Source organism: Pinus tabuliformis, chromosome 7 (genome assembly GCF_031772625.1).
Source record: "Pinus tabuliformis cultivar Carrire ecotype Pingquan chromosome 7, CPIR1, whole genome shotgun sequence".
In the NCBI taxonomy this organism is placed as follows: domain Eukaryota; kingdom Viridiplantae; phylum Streptophyta; class Pinopsida; order Pinales; family Pinaceae; genus Pinus; species Pinus tabuliformis.
The window spans coordinates 553,524,301-553,539,897 of NC_142293.1; positions in this window are offsets into that span (position 1 = coordinate 553,524,301).

The window sequence follows — 15,597 nt, forward strand, 5'->3', positions numbered from 1 at the left end:
AATGTGACTGGAAAGGTAATGACAAGACCAAAGGAAAATGACCTCCAAAGTGGGAAAGACCTCAGGACGCAGGTGAGAAAGAGATTATGGCTCCTTACAAGAACTTTAGTACAACAGAGAAGGGACATGGATCTCAGCCTTGAGAGTAGTAGTGTAAGGGTAGTAGCAGAGAGTCATTGCAGTGTTGGATTTGTGGTAAGGATCATCACAAGAAGAATTTTTCATTGTATCAGGGTGGTAGACCTCAGATATACAGTTCTTAGGAGGTGTAGACAGTTGGGGATGTTAGAAAGAGTATTCCTCAGATCTATACAACATTTGATAATAAGAAGGTGGATCACCAGGCATTCATTATTGAGATGGAAGGTAAGATTTTTGATTGATTTATTTCCATTTTGGTTGATCCTAGATCTAATTATAGTTAATACTAACCTGGTGGATAAGTGTGGCTTGAGTAAATAAGTGCATGCAGAGTCTTGGTTGGTGCAATTGTCTACAGGTACTAAGAAAAAGGTTCATCAGTGGGTGAAAGCTTGCACATTTGAGTGGAATAGTATGCCTACATTAGTGCATTTGAATGTGCTTCCTTTGGGTTCATAAAATATGTTTTTGGGTATGGATTGGCTGTACCTTTATAGGACTAAGGCAGATTATTACGAGAAGGCTATTGAGTGCTTGGATGATGATGGACAGAAGAGAATCTTGTAGGGTAAGAAGAATCCTACATGAGGAAGAATGGTTACAGCTATGCAGGCAAAGCGCAGTTGTAGGAAAGGGTGTGTATTGTTTGTAGTTTTCTAGTGATAAAGGGAAGGATGTTGAGGTTTTTGAAGTCTTAAAGTGGTATTCAATTTTGTAGTAGTTTCAAGATGTATTTCCAGTAGAGACTTCATAATTACCACCGCATAGGGAAGAAAAATTCACTATTGAGTTGGTACTGGGAGCAACACCAACATCTAAGGAACCTTACAGGATGGGCACTTCGAAGTTGGTGGAAATGAAGTTGTAGTTTAAGAAAATGCTTGATAAGGGATACATTAGGACAAGTTTTTTGCTTTGGGGTGCACCAGTGTTGTTTGTGGAGAATAAGGATAGTACTCTCTGGTTTTGCATTGATTACAAGATGTTGAACAAGGTGACGATCAATTGAAAGGAGAAGCAGTGTTTTCAAATATTGACTTGAGATTAGGATATCAACAGATATACATCAAATAAGAGGGCATTGACAAGACACCATTATGTACTGGGTATGGGCATTATAAGTTTTTCTTGGTTTCGTTTGGTCTTACTAATGCTCTAACTACTTTCATGTGTTTGATGAATAGTGTGTTGCGTCCTTATCTAGACAACTTTGTAATAATATTCATTGATGACATGTTGATATATTCTAAGAATGAGGAATAACGTGTAGAACAATTGGAATAAAAGTTAAGATTTCTAAGAGAGCACCAGTGGTATGCCAAGATTATTAAGTGCAATTTCTTTCAGATAGAAGTTCATTACTTGGTACATGTTGTTTCCAAGGAAGGTATAGTAGTGGACCAAGAAAACATCAGAGCTATCATGGAGTGGGCATCTCCTAGGAATGTGTATGAGGCCTTGATGAGTGATCACAATAGGTTGAGGTACTTGTTTGACCAACCTAATATAAATTCCAAGCAAGCTAGATGGTTGGCTATTCTTAGTGATTTTGATTTCGACATAAACTACATCAAGGGAAAGGAAAATAGGGTTGCAGATGCTCTTAGCTAAAGAGTGCATGTAAATCACATTGTAGTAGTGATTTCTTAAGGGAAAAATTTACAGGAGCGAATCTTGAAGGAAGGACAACATGATGATAGGTATCAACATTTGAGGCATAAGCTACAATAGTAGGGTGAAAGTGATAGGGATGAGGAGTAGCATCTCCTGATAAATGGCTTGGTCAGATTCAGGAACATGATTTATGTACCATATGAAAATGAGCTCAAGAAGCTCATCTTGAGGGAGTTTCATGTTAAGGCATATTCAACTCACTCGAGATATCATAAGACTTTGAAAACAATCAATAAATTTACCATTGGCCGAACTTGAACAAAGAGGTAGCTGAGTTTGTTGCAAGATGTTTGGACTGTCAGTAAGTAAAATCATAGTGTAAGCATCCAAGTGGTTTATTACAGCCAATTCAAATTCCATAGTGGAAATGGGAGGTCATTTCCATGGACTTCATTATAGGTTCACCAAGGACATCAAAGCAACATGATTCCATCATGGTTGTGGTTGGCAAGTTAAGTAAGGTAGCTCATATTTTCATTGTAGTTAAGTCTACGAATTCAACTAGTGAGTTAAATCATATTTTCATTAGGTAGATAGTGAGATTTCATGGTGTTCCGAACAATATCATATCAGATAGAGATGCCAAGTTCACTTCCAAGTTTTGGAAGGAGTTTTTTATAGGTTTGGGGACAGAGTTGGCTTTCATCATAGCTTATCATCCACAAAAAATGATCTTACAAAGAGGGTTAACATGATTATTGAGGACATGTTGAGGATGCACGTCATCCATCAACACAATAAGTGGGAGGAGTATCTTCCACTGGTAGATTTTGTGTATAATAACAAGCATCAAAAGTCCTTGAAGATGATTCCATTTGGTGTTCTTTATGGGCAGAGTTGTAATAATCCTATCAACTGGAGTGATCCAGTGAACATGGTGTTGATTGGACCTATTATGTTGGTAGAGATGGAGCATGAGATGTAGGTTATTAAAAGGACTTTCAAGGAAACACATGACAAGTAGAAGAGTTGTGCATATTAGCACACGGTATTTAATGAGCTTTGGGTTGGGGAGAATTTGTACTTGCACATCAATCCCAAGAGGAACTCAAGAGGATTGGACCATTGGCCTACAGACTTGCACTGCCTTTGAAAATGAATGACTATGATGTTTTCCATGTGTCATTGCTCAAAATGTATGTCCATGATGTTAATCATGTGATTGACTGGTATATATTACAGGTGGAGCCAGAGGGAGAATTCTATCCAGAGCCTCAGTGCATACTTCAATGAAAATAGCTCATGTTATGGAATCGAGCAATCGAGAAAGTTAAAGTGCAGTGGAAGAACTTTGGCCTATATGAAACTGCATGGGAGATGGTGGATCAAATTTGGGCTATGTATCCTTCATTATTTGTTGGGTCAAGTAAATGAGTTTTGGTATATGTATGTATATACGTATATGGTTATAGATACCACAATGAGTTGTGTTATAAAGCACCAATAAGTGGTATAATTTTCATATTTTTCATGTTGGTCACGGCTTTTAGTAGTTGCTCATTGTAAATACTGCATCAAGCTATGTTATAAAGCTCCAAGGGAAGTATGTTTTGGTTTTCAACAATTTTGTTGATCATAGATGTCATAGAACACCGAGGACGATGTTCCCCTAAGGGGGAGGGGTTTGTAATAGCCCTAGGTTAGAAGTTCATGTAATAAAGGATAATAAAGGAAAAAAGACTAAGACCAAGGTCATGGGACACATATTCCAAGCTGAATGTTGGGAAAAGCACTATAGTGAGAATCACTTTCTGTTTATTTATGGCTAAGGAAATTAGCAAGAGCATGGGAAAAGGAAAAGAGGCATTAATTGGCATTTTATTTGTGAAATAAAGGAAAATACGATAAAATGAAGGTGAAGAGACACATATTTGGATGAGAAGGAAATTAGAGGAAAAATGAAGTAAAATGAAGAAAATAGAGGCCTCAATGATAAAAAGGCATCTAAGGATCAATTCACAACTTTTTCTAGTTAACCTTTTGTCATTTTTGTTTTAGAATTAGTGAAAAAAGAGAGAGATCACAAAGAGGAGAACACAAGTAAGCAAGAAAAGGAAGGAAAAGAACAAGCAAGGAAAACAAGGAGAAGGTTGGATCAATAGCTTCAACAAGAGGATTTTGTAGGTAACATGTTGCATGTGTGATTTCCTAGCCAAGGTGTGAATGTATGGTAAATGTATCATTTTATTTGGTTCATTTTCTATCATTGGCATGGGGTTTTCTAGTTTTTACATTAGTTTCATCCTTGCCTTACCATCCTAAATAACCATGGTGTGATGGGATTCATTTATGGTTGAGTGTTGTATTATCAAAAGGTTTTGGCTCTGGGTGAGGTGTTCTCAGGAAAATTCCCAAAGGGTGGGTGGGACATGGTTTTCTCGGGGAAGCCCTCGACAGGTGGGTGGAGACAAGAAAATTCCTCAAGGTATAGTGAAGGAATTCAGATGCATCGAAACTTGTTTTGGTTTTGTGATCTCTTGACCAGTTTTAGCGAGATCATGGTAGTTTGAGGGTGGAGATGGTTTAACCTCTGGATTCCCTTGGTTCTTTATGTCTTTGTTCATCTCATGAAATCCCACATTCATGCTTGGATTATGGCACAAGGGTGATTGGATGAAAGAAAGATTTGGTTTAGCTCAATCTATGGTCAGGTGGTATGTGGAAGTCCCTGAATTGGTTGGCTTTTGCATAAGTTAATATGAGCTACTTTTCTATTTTGCTCTATCAGAATTTATACTTGTTAAAATGTGTCTTTCATGGTTGTTCTATCATGGTTAATATTTTGATTATATGTTGGTTATAAGCATGGTTCTATAACATGTTCTAGTTATGGCTCTTGTTATGTTTTGATTAGTTAATGAATGGTTGATGAATGCATGGGCTAACAAATGTTGTTACAACTACTTGAGAGGGCATTATACCTTCTCGGTGATTCACAGATAAAGAATAGAGATTTACACTCATATATGCATTCATGACCTATAGCTTACATGTATACCATGCGTTTGAAAAAAAACCTAGTATATTTTGGTCTGTCTAGGTCAAGTTTCTAACTCAAGTTTGTATGTTTAGTCTTGTCATTATGTAATTTATCATTATAAGAAGTTATAGGTATTTTTGGGTAGTGATATGGAGGTTGACCTCGATAGGTGGCTCAGATCTCAGGACTACACCCTCTGAACTAGAGATTTTTCGCTATAACCGCATTCAGGGAGTGTTGTGCATGTGGTTGGAGGCATATAATCATACCCTAACCTTGTCATGCATGTAGTTAGGGCTCTCGGTTAGTGAAATAAGGTTCCAGCTCAGGGATTGACTTACTGGGGTGTCTTTTCAACTCTTGGGTGATCGGTAGTCCCTGTAGGATGTCAGTTTGTGGTTAGTAACTCTCATTTGTATGGCCTACTTCCTTAATTGGAACTAGGAGGCCAGGTCATGTCATAGTGGCACACCGCTTCACATTTACCTAAAGAGATTATAAAAGCAGATAAATGTGGGAGGGGTCATGTTACACTTCCAATGCTCTCAACCTAGACTTGCAATGTGTCTACTGACAACACTAATTAGATGTGAAATATATAGTTTATTGCATACCATCCCATACATTAAACTTCATATTGCACTATCATATGATACAAAAGACATATAATCCTTTTATTTCTCACTAATACAACATAAACTTGAATAAAGTTTAAGTTTCTAAGCTAAAGGGATATTTATAGGTTTCACATTATTCATATTTAATTTCTTGTATTTTCTTCACACATTTTTTTGTGATAGCTTACACTTATCATTTTTCCTACCTTTCTATATCCCTTCTCCTAAAGATTGTTTTCTTTCTCCTAGGTCATTCATGTCAAAAGTGTTAGGTCACTATAATAATAGTATAGCCCCCATATTGTTATTGTTTTTCACCATAGAACCCCCATATTGTTATTGTTGTGCCTGTTAAAAACCCACTATTGTTGTTGTGGAGCCCTTACATTATTATTGTTATGTAGGCCCTAATTATATTTTGACCCTTTAGACTCCTATATATACCAAGGAGGCCTTGTCATTTTAATCACCCAATAATTGTTCATTTATGTGATGTAAAATTAGGTTTCCCTCTTAAAGAGGCTATTTTTTTAATTACTTGATCTATCTTTCTTCTGATTTTGTGATATGGTTACATAACATTTGGTATCAAAGCTTTGGATCCTAGGGTTTCACTACTTCAAACAGGTCATCTTCGAATTTTCGATATAACTTTTTTCTCTAAGAGGATTTAGAAGCTAAAATTTATACCATGTCAATTTGAAATATTGCCGAGAATTTTATAAAAATTTCATAACTTGTTTCACTATATTCTTAGAGATATGATCCAAGGAAGTTAGCATTTTGTATTCTCCATAATTTTATCTCAAACTGGTGTCTCAAGGAAAATCAACATAACTTTCATTTCACACATCCAAATTGAATTTAGTAAAATGTGTCTGAAAATGCATATACTATAGTTTCTTGGGTACCATTTTTAGGGCTAATGGCTAAAACAATGACACGTGACATTCTGTACAAATTCACTCTACTAAACCAATCCATAAGCAAGTCATCTTGGGATATTCGATTGAAATTTATCTTGAAGAATCCAATCCCAGTCTAACTGGTGGTGTTGGAAAGAAGACACAGAGGGATACCACATAATGCAATTTCAGACCTTGGGAGGCTGAAATCATAGAGAGACAACAATTTCAAAGATAGTCTTATTAGCAAGCTCAAAATCAAGCTCTAAAAGATGTGTATTTTTAATTTTGCATAACTTTGGTTTGAAAATTCAATTTGAAGTGATTCAAAGGGCATGATGAAGGATATATTTAATTAATTAGTTTTGAAATTCCTCCCAAATAAAAAAAATTATACACGCATTAATTTCTAAAAAATCTCCATTATGACGCATGAAGAGGAAGAAATGGAGCATGATATATCAAATTTATGGGACCAAGTGAAACAAATTTTTCTCTCACAAAGAGCTACCAAAAATGAACTAAAATGGGACATGTATGGTTTAAAGGGGACATGGATGGTTTAAAAAGGAACATGGATGGTTTAAAAGGGGATTTGGAAGGTTTAAAAGTAGACATGGAAGGTTTGAAAAAGTTGCTACAAGAAAGACTTCCTAATGGTGACAAGGTATCCCATGAGACTTATGATGAAAACAAAAAGAATGTGAATCATGATTTTAGAAACTCCAACTCTAGATTGAAGACCAACCACATTCTGAAGATTGATATGAGGAAGTTTGATGGCAAGGATCTAGTAACATGGATACTACAAATGGAGCAGTTCTTTGATCTACATGATGTGCAACACACAAAAAAGGTACACATTGCATCTTTATATTTAGAACCCAATAATTTTTTGTGGCATCAATGGCTTTGTTATCGTAAACCATTTGTCTCTTGGACAATTTTTAATGAGGAATTGATAGCACATTATAAGGATACGAAGAGAAATACCTCCTTTAGTTAATTGATAAATCTCAAACAAAAGGGTTTAGTTGGGGAGCACATTGAGGACTTCTAAAGATTGAATATCAAGGTAAATGATATTCTATATGAGCATATAATGTATGTCTTCATAGGGACTTTAAAGGATAAAATCCTACATGAGGTTCGCCTTCGGGAACCTAAGTCATTGGAGAATTCATTTAGGGTGGAAAGAAAATTTGAAAGAAAATTTATGGCAACAAGGAATTCTACTACTCATAGTTATAAAGATGGAATTTTTCCTGCTCCTAGCCTCCCACAACCTACAAGGTTGACACCACAAAAACTGGAGGAAAAAAGAGCAAAAGGGCTTTATTATAGTTGTGATAGAAAATACATTAAATTTCGTAAGTGTGCTGAGAAAAAAAATTCTATATAGATTGTGAAGAGGAGGAAGAAAAGGAAGCAGAAACATCACAAGAAAAGGAAGTGAATCTGACCCTATCTTGTAATGCATTGGCAGAAATTACCACTCTTCAAAATCTCAAGATAGAGGCGTATATCAAGAAGAAAAAGTTAATAGTACTTATTGATTCAGGAAGTACCCATAATTTTATTCATTTTAAGATAGATAAGAAGTTGAATTTCTGATCTGAAATTACCCCTAGGTGACCTCAAGAAATTAATGAAGGTATTACAGACTCATGTGCTGGTGTGTGTGTCTATATTATCTTGGGCAATGGATCGATAAGATTGAAAAATAAATAGCCACTGGAAAACAGTAAGAGAAATACAGCAAACAAATGAAAAACACAACAATTTAATAAGGAGTTCACCAAATCCTCCTGGGCTACGTCTCCTGGTCCAGCTTTCAGTGGTGGCCTTTTTTTATTATGTCTTTAAGCAGATTTTTTACAATGAGGAGCTCAATTTGAGTCTCCTGTAACAAATGATGCTTAGTAGTGTGGTACTTAGATTCCCCAAGCCACTAGAGTACACAAACTCCCCCTTACCAAGTCTCGATCTTAACTGGTCTTAATGGGATGAGTCCAATTTGGTACTCAGTTCTCGACAGATATCCTCACAGGGATTTCTTAAACCTCTCAAGCCTTCTCGGTTCTGTCTGCTCGATGCTGCCTTAGCTCTACAGGTCAGCTCGACTTATCTGTTCTCTGCTTCTTGCTTCACTCTCTATTATGTCTTCCCTTTTGTTCTCCGTCTGTTCGTGGCTTAAAGCCAATCTGTCCCTTTGACTATTCGCTTCCTCTTCCGGCTCTTCGGATCACCTGCCTCTGTCCGCTAGAATTCCCTGCTTTTGCTTCATTACCACTGTGTAACGTTTCACAGAGAGGTGGCCACTTGTCTCCTTACGAACTGGGTGCCAGCTTTTCCTCGAACGGTCGTTATTTCGATTATTCCGTAAAATTATTCATCCGCCAACTCATCGGTCATGTCAGACCCCAAATGTCATATGCCTCAACCTATTCTTCCGTCAAATTCAGTCTCCCATCGGGTGCAATCTCTGTCGTTGATCTGGGGCCTCCAGATCCTAAGGTTATCACTTTTATCGCACAGGTGACTTGCTCGACCGTTCCCTTGCGATGAGAGCGATTTTCTCTCATCTGCCGGACACGCATCATTCAATGTATGGCATTGCTTGGTCCTTTGCCAAACTCGCTTACTACCTGAAATTCCTCCGATATTCCGCCGGTTTTGGAGCACGGGACCCGCTTGTTGATTTTAGTGATTTTCCCATGGTTTTCCTCGTTTTTCACATGACCAAGTGCCGGGGCTTTTCCTTCTCTGAGGTTTTTATCCCATTAATTGTGTATCGGAAATTGCCTCTGTTTTCTTATCTGGACTCCCTATTTGCTAGTTTGCGCCACTGCGCGGTCTCCATGGGCCAACGGTCAGCGCGCTTTGACCGAGGGTCCTCGTTGTTCCATGCTGGCTACAACTGCCACTGTCCAGAGGTCCTTCCTAATAGCTCATTGTTTACAAGATTTTGGAGTTTGACATAACTTGAAACAGTGATAGAACTCTGATAATTTTCAAGGATCCAATTTGGATCATGGCCTTCCCACTAAAAAAAGCTTTCGGACCACCAAAAGTTGGTTTTCAAGCATCAACTAAGTGAGGATACAACTTTCTCACCTGTCCAATCTCTATCCATTTTTCACTACTCGACTTTGAACCCCTGAGCCCAATTCTGAGGTACTCAACATCTCCCCTGCGTGTCATTCTCACCTTCCTGTCTAGAACTTTGTCTTCCTGCAATTCATTAAGATTTTCAGGTAGCAGGTCATCAATAGAAGGCAATTGACTCTGTTCTTCAAGATCTTCAATTAACAAAGGTTCAAATAGTCTCAAGCTATCTGCATTGACGACTGAGTAGATGTGCATATAAGCTGGTAAATCAAGGTGAAAATCATTCTTACCAATCTTCTCAAGTATCTTGAAAGGTCCATAACTTATTGGTTTCAACTTTTTACCTTGACCTTGCATCCTGTCCTTGCTGATATACGGCCAGACTTGATCACCAACTTGGAAACTATGCTCCATCCGATGCTTGTCATGCCTTGCCTTGTATTTGGTCTGGCTCTTTTCCAGTTGTTCTTGTACTGCCTGGTGGATCTCTTGGATTTGTTCGATGAACCTAGTTGCCTTGTCCACATCGTTGTGTCCCTCAATTGCTGTGTCCTTACCAAAGACAAAATCCAAGGGAGACCTTGGTGTGAAACCAAAACAAGTCTCAAAAGGAGATATCTGTGTAGAAGAATGTTTGGCTCGGTTGTAAGCATGCTGCACATAACACAAATGTTCATCCCAAAGTTTAGGATACTTATTGCAATATCCCCTGAGTAACTGGATCACTGTCCTGTTGACTACTTCTATGTGGCCATCAGTTTGTGGATGGAAAGTTGTTCTTTTCTTCAGGTTGATGTCCATCAGTTCCCACAAACTTGACAAAAACATTCCCACAAATCGGGTGTCTCGATTAGATATAATGGAAGTGGGTAATCCAAAATGAACCCATACATGTTGAAAGAATAGTTTTGCAGTTTGTTCAATTGTAATCTGTTTATTACAAGGTATCAAAATACACATTTTGCTGAACCTATCCACAACAACAAATAGATAATCATGACCTTTCCTAGATTTAGGCAGTCCTCCAACAAAGTCCATGCAAACACTTTCCCAAGGATGAGAAGGAACTAGTAATGGAGTGTACAAGCCTAGTTTTCTATTGTTGGGCATGCTTTTATCACACATAGTACACCCTCTTACATATCTAGAAACTATCTCGTTCATTTTCGGCCAATAACAAAATCTTTGCAGTTGTGCCACTGTTTTACTTACCCCAAAGTGACCTGATATTAGAGAAGTGTGTGCTTCTCGAATTATCTTTACTCTTTCAGTTTGTGGAATGCATAATTTCCCACAATGATATAAGAGTCGGTCCTTTACATGATAATCCAATTCTTCTATTCGTTTGCCTTGACTTAAAGTTGCACATACATCTTTAAAGTCTATATCTTGAACATATTGTTCAATGTAGCTCTCATGTAACACATAATTATGGTTAAGTATAGTAGATGCATTTATAATGGGTCTAGATAGCATATCTGCAACTTTATTGTGTATGCCCTTTTTATATCTGATGACTAAATGAAACTGTTGTAGAAAACACATCCATCTATAGTGTCTTGATTGCTGCAACTTAGTTTGGGAGTGTAGATATTGAAGTGGTTGATGATCAGTATGTATAATTGTTTCTTTGCCCATTAAGTAATGTTTCCATTTTTTCACACTCTATACTAAAGCATACAATTCTTTATCATATGTGGGATAGTTAACTACTGCAGAATTAAATGTCTCAGAATGATAACATATGGGTTTACCGTGCTATATCAACACTGCTCCCATGGCATAGTCATTGGCATCCATTTGGATCTCAAGCGATCTTTGAAGATCAGGTAGTGCTAGTATTGGTGCTGTACTAATCTTTTCTTTCAAGGTGTCGAAGGCTTTCTGCTATTTGCCTCCCCACTAAAACACCTTGTTCAATCCTATTAAAGCATGTAAGGGAGTTGCAATTAAGGAAAAGTTAGAAATGAACTTTCTCCAATATTGTGCTGCTCCTAAGAAGCTCCTAACTTCTGTAGCAGATTTGGGTTTAGGCCAATTTACAATGATTACCACCTTAGAGGGATCTATCTTCAATTCACCACCCCCTACTATATGTCCCAAATAATTCAAAGATGTTTTGCCAAATTCACATTTTGAGAGTTTAACATGAAGTTTTTCTATTTTCAAAACATCTAGTGTCTGCTTAACATGCTTTAAATGTTCTTCCCATGTTTTTCTAAATATCAGAATGTCATCCAGATACACAATAACAAAATCATCAAGAAAAGGTCTGAGTACATAATTCATTATTCTCATGAAAGTAGCAAGAGCATTATTTAAGCCAAAAGGCATAACCAGCCACTCATACAATCCCTTCTTTATCTTGAAAGCAATCTTCCATGCATCTTGTTCTACAACTCTGACCTAATGATATCCACTATGCAAGTCTAACTTGGAAAAATTAACAACTTCTTTCAATTGATCTAATAGATCATCTATGTGTGGAAGGGGATAATGATTTTTGATTGTTATCTTATTCAGTGCTTGGTAATCAATGCACATTCTCCATGAGCCATCTTTCTTTCTCACCAAAACGATTGGAGATCCACGCGGTGATGTGCTAGGTCTGATGAACCCCTTCTCAAGAAACTCCTGCACCTGCTTCTTGATTTCTGCATTCTCTAAAGCAGACAACCTGTACATTCCAATGTTAGGCAATGGAGCATCTTGCTGCAAATTAATTCCATGCACTATTTCCTTTTTGGGTGGCAGACCTTTAGGTTCTTGAAACAAGCTATCATACTCTGAAACAACTTTTTCTAAATCAGCTTGCTGTTTAGCATCACAGCCCTCAAATACATTGGTTTTATCAGGTTTCTTTTCCTTTACAACCATTAGTAAAAAAAAATTGCATGAATTTATAATTCGTTTCATCTGCCCTGAGTTTATGAGAGTATAATTATTCTTGAGCTTATGAGCTCTTACAAAGTATTTGATTCCATATTTAATGAGTAGATACTTGTTCTCAGCTCTATAGAAAATAGCTTTTTTGTCATACAAGTAAGGACTTCCTAAAACAATTCCACATATATCCAAAGGAATTATGTCTAACTCAACCTCATCTACAAATGTTGACCCAAAAGAAAACTTGAGTTTGCATTGTCTAGTCACTTGTAGTTGTGCTTTATCACTTAACCATCCTAGTGGGTATGGTTTCTTGTGAGGTGTAGTCAGTAATCCCAACTTCTTTACAATTGCTTTAGAAATTAAATTTACTTGTGAGCCACTATCAAACAAAGTATCAATCTTTTGATGTTTGGAAATAACTCGAATATGGAAAAGCTCATGTATTTTTCTCTCATTTTCTTCATAAATAGTAGATTGTGCAGAATAACTAGTAGATGCTTTAGAATTCTTACCTTTTATACATGTGGCTGCAATGGTTGTTTCATCTCCTGAGTCTGACCCCAAGTCTTTTTGAATAATTGCAGCAGTCTTCTTCTTTTTGCCCTCAAACTTCTTAGGTCTCAGCTCCGGATGTAGAATCCAACAGTGCTCATCATCATGCCCATCCTTCTTATAGTGAGTGCATGAAGAGTTGCTTTTCTGTGTAGTGTTGGCCTTCCTTGCTTTCCATTTCTGTTTTCTTTTTTCCTTATTCTTGCTTGCAGTGGGTTGGGATGATCCCCCAACTTCTGGGTTTCCATTCTTCCCTCTAGCTTCTAGATGTGTAGCTTGAATAGATACCTCATCTATATTAGTGGGATTAAACATGAGGATAGTGTGCCTTATGTAGCTGTGTAGACCACCGATGTACTTCAACAGCGTCTCAGGTAAGTCTAATGAGATTCCTAGAATCAATGCTCTCTTCCTAAATTCTTGGGTGTAACCTTGTACACTTTGCCCCTTCAATTGTCGAAGAGTTTGCCAGCTCATCATGGCTTGCTGCATGTAGGCCAGTGGATAGAACTGCTTTTTGATTGCAGAAACAAATTCACTCTAGACAGAAAGAGTCTTACCATGTCTTTTCATGTCAGCTTGGGTCCTGCCTTCCCACCAAACCAAGGCAGTGCCTCCAAGGCATAGGTTGGCTAGCTGAATATTGCTCTTGTTTGAATCAATACTCTGCACTCTGCAATAAACATCAATTTGTCTAATCCAATTGTCCAGCTTCTCTGCATTCAACTCTCCATCATATATTGGTAAATCAAATTTAACATCTAGTTTAATCAAAGATGTCTTCTTTTTATGTTCAGGGCTATTAGGAGGCATGAGAAAGCTTTCTTCTTTCCCTTTGCCTTTTGAGTGGTCATGGAGGAGAGACTCTTCTTCTCCTTTATCTTGTTTGGAGCCTGATGAATCTTCATCTTTATGTTTTCTAAAGTCCTTATACATTTCCTCTACCATGGACCTTATGGCCAGGAAACTGTCTATAAATTGAGGGTCTGGCCCCACAGAACCTTCCTCCAACACTGTCTTCTGAGGATAGACTCTTCCAGTTTCAGGATTAGTTTCAACCAACTCTCCTTTTCCTAATTTAAGCTTTGATCTAGTTAGCATTCAACAGCTAAATCTAGCACAAGCTTGTCTAACCTTAACAACCTATAGCTCTGATACCACTTGATCTGAAATCACCCCTAGGTGACCTCAGGAAATTAATGAAGGTATTACAGACTCATGTGTTGGTGTGTGTGTCTATATTATCTTGGGCAACGGATCGATAATATTGCAAAATAAACAGACATTGGAAAACAGTAAGAGAAATACAACAAGCAAATGCAAAAACACCATAATTTAATAAGGAGTTCACTCAATCCTCCTGGGCTACATCTCCTGGTCTAGCTTTCAGTGGTGTCCTTTTTTTATTGTGTCTTTAAGTAGAGTTTTTACAATGAGGAGCTCAATTTGAGTCTCCTGTAACAGATGATGCTTAGTAGGGTGGTACTTGGATTCCCCAAGCCACTAGAGTACACAAACTCCCCCTTACCAAGTCTCGACCTCAACTGGTCTTAATGGGATGAGTCCAATTTGGTACTTAGTTACTGACAGATATCCTCACAAGGATTTCTTGAACCTCTCAAGCCTTCTCGGTTCTGTCTTCTCGACGCTGCCTTAGCTCTGCAGGTTAGCTCGACTTCTCTGTTCTCTGCTTCTTGCTTCACTCTCTATTCTGTCTCCCCTTTTGTTCTTTGTCTGTTTGTGGCTTAAAGCCAATCCGTCCCTTGACTGTTCACTTCCTCTTCTGGCTCTTCAGATCACCTGCCTCTGTCCACTAGAATTCCCTGCTTCTGTGTCATCGCCACTGTGTAACGTTTCACAGAGAGGTGGCCACTTTTCTCCTTACAAACTGGGCACCATCTTTTCCTCGAACAGTCATTATTTCGGTTATTCTGCGAAATGATTCATCTGCTAGCTCATTGGTCATGTCAAACCCCAAATGTCATATGCCTTAACCTATTCTTCCGTCAAATCTGGTCTCCCATCGGATGCAATCTCCGCCATTGATCTAGGGCCTCCAGATCCTACGATCATTGCTTTTATTACACGAGTGACTTGCTCGACTGTTACCCTACGATGAGAGCGGTTTTCTCTCTCATCTGCCGAACACGCATCATTCAATGTATGGCATCGCTTGGTCCTCTGCCAAACCCGCTTATCGCCTGGAATGCCTCCAATATTCCGTCGGTTTTGGAGCGCGGGACCCACCTGTTTGTTTTAGCGCTTTTCCCATGATTTTCCCGATTTTTCACATGACCAGGTGCCGGGGCTTTTCCTTCTCTAAGGTTTTTATCCTGCGATACAAAAACGACCTCTGTTTTCTGATCTGGACTCCCTATTTGCTAGTTTGCACCACTGCGCGGTCTCCATGGGCCAACGGTCAACACGCTTTGACCGAGGGTCCTCGTTGTTCCATGTTGGCTACAACTACCACTGTCTAGAGGTCCTTCCTGATAGCTCATTGTTTACAAGATTTTGGATTCTGACATAACTTGAAACAGTCATAGAACTCTGATAATTTTCAAGGATCCAATTCAGATCAATTTCTTTCTATATCTAGTGCCATAGTGTCAAGTGTTGGCTGGAAATGGAGGAACTATAAATTACTGAGGGAAGTGCCATAATATCAATCTAACCATGGGGGAATTGTATTGAATAGTTAAATTCTTGAAATTCCAATGGGTGATGT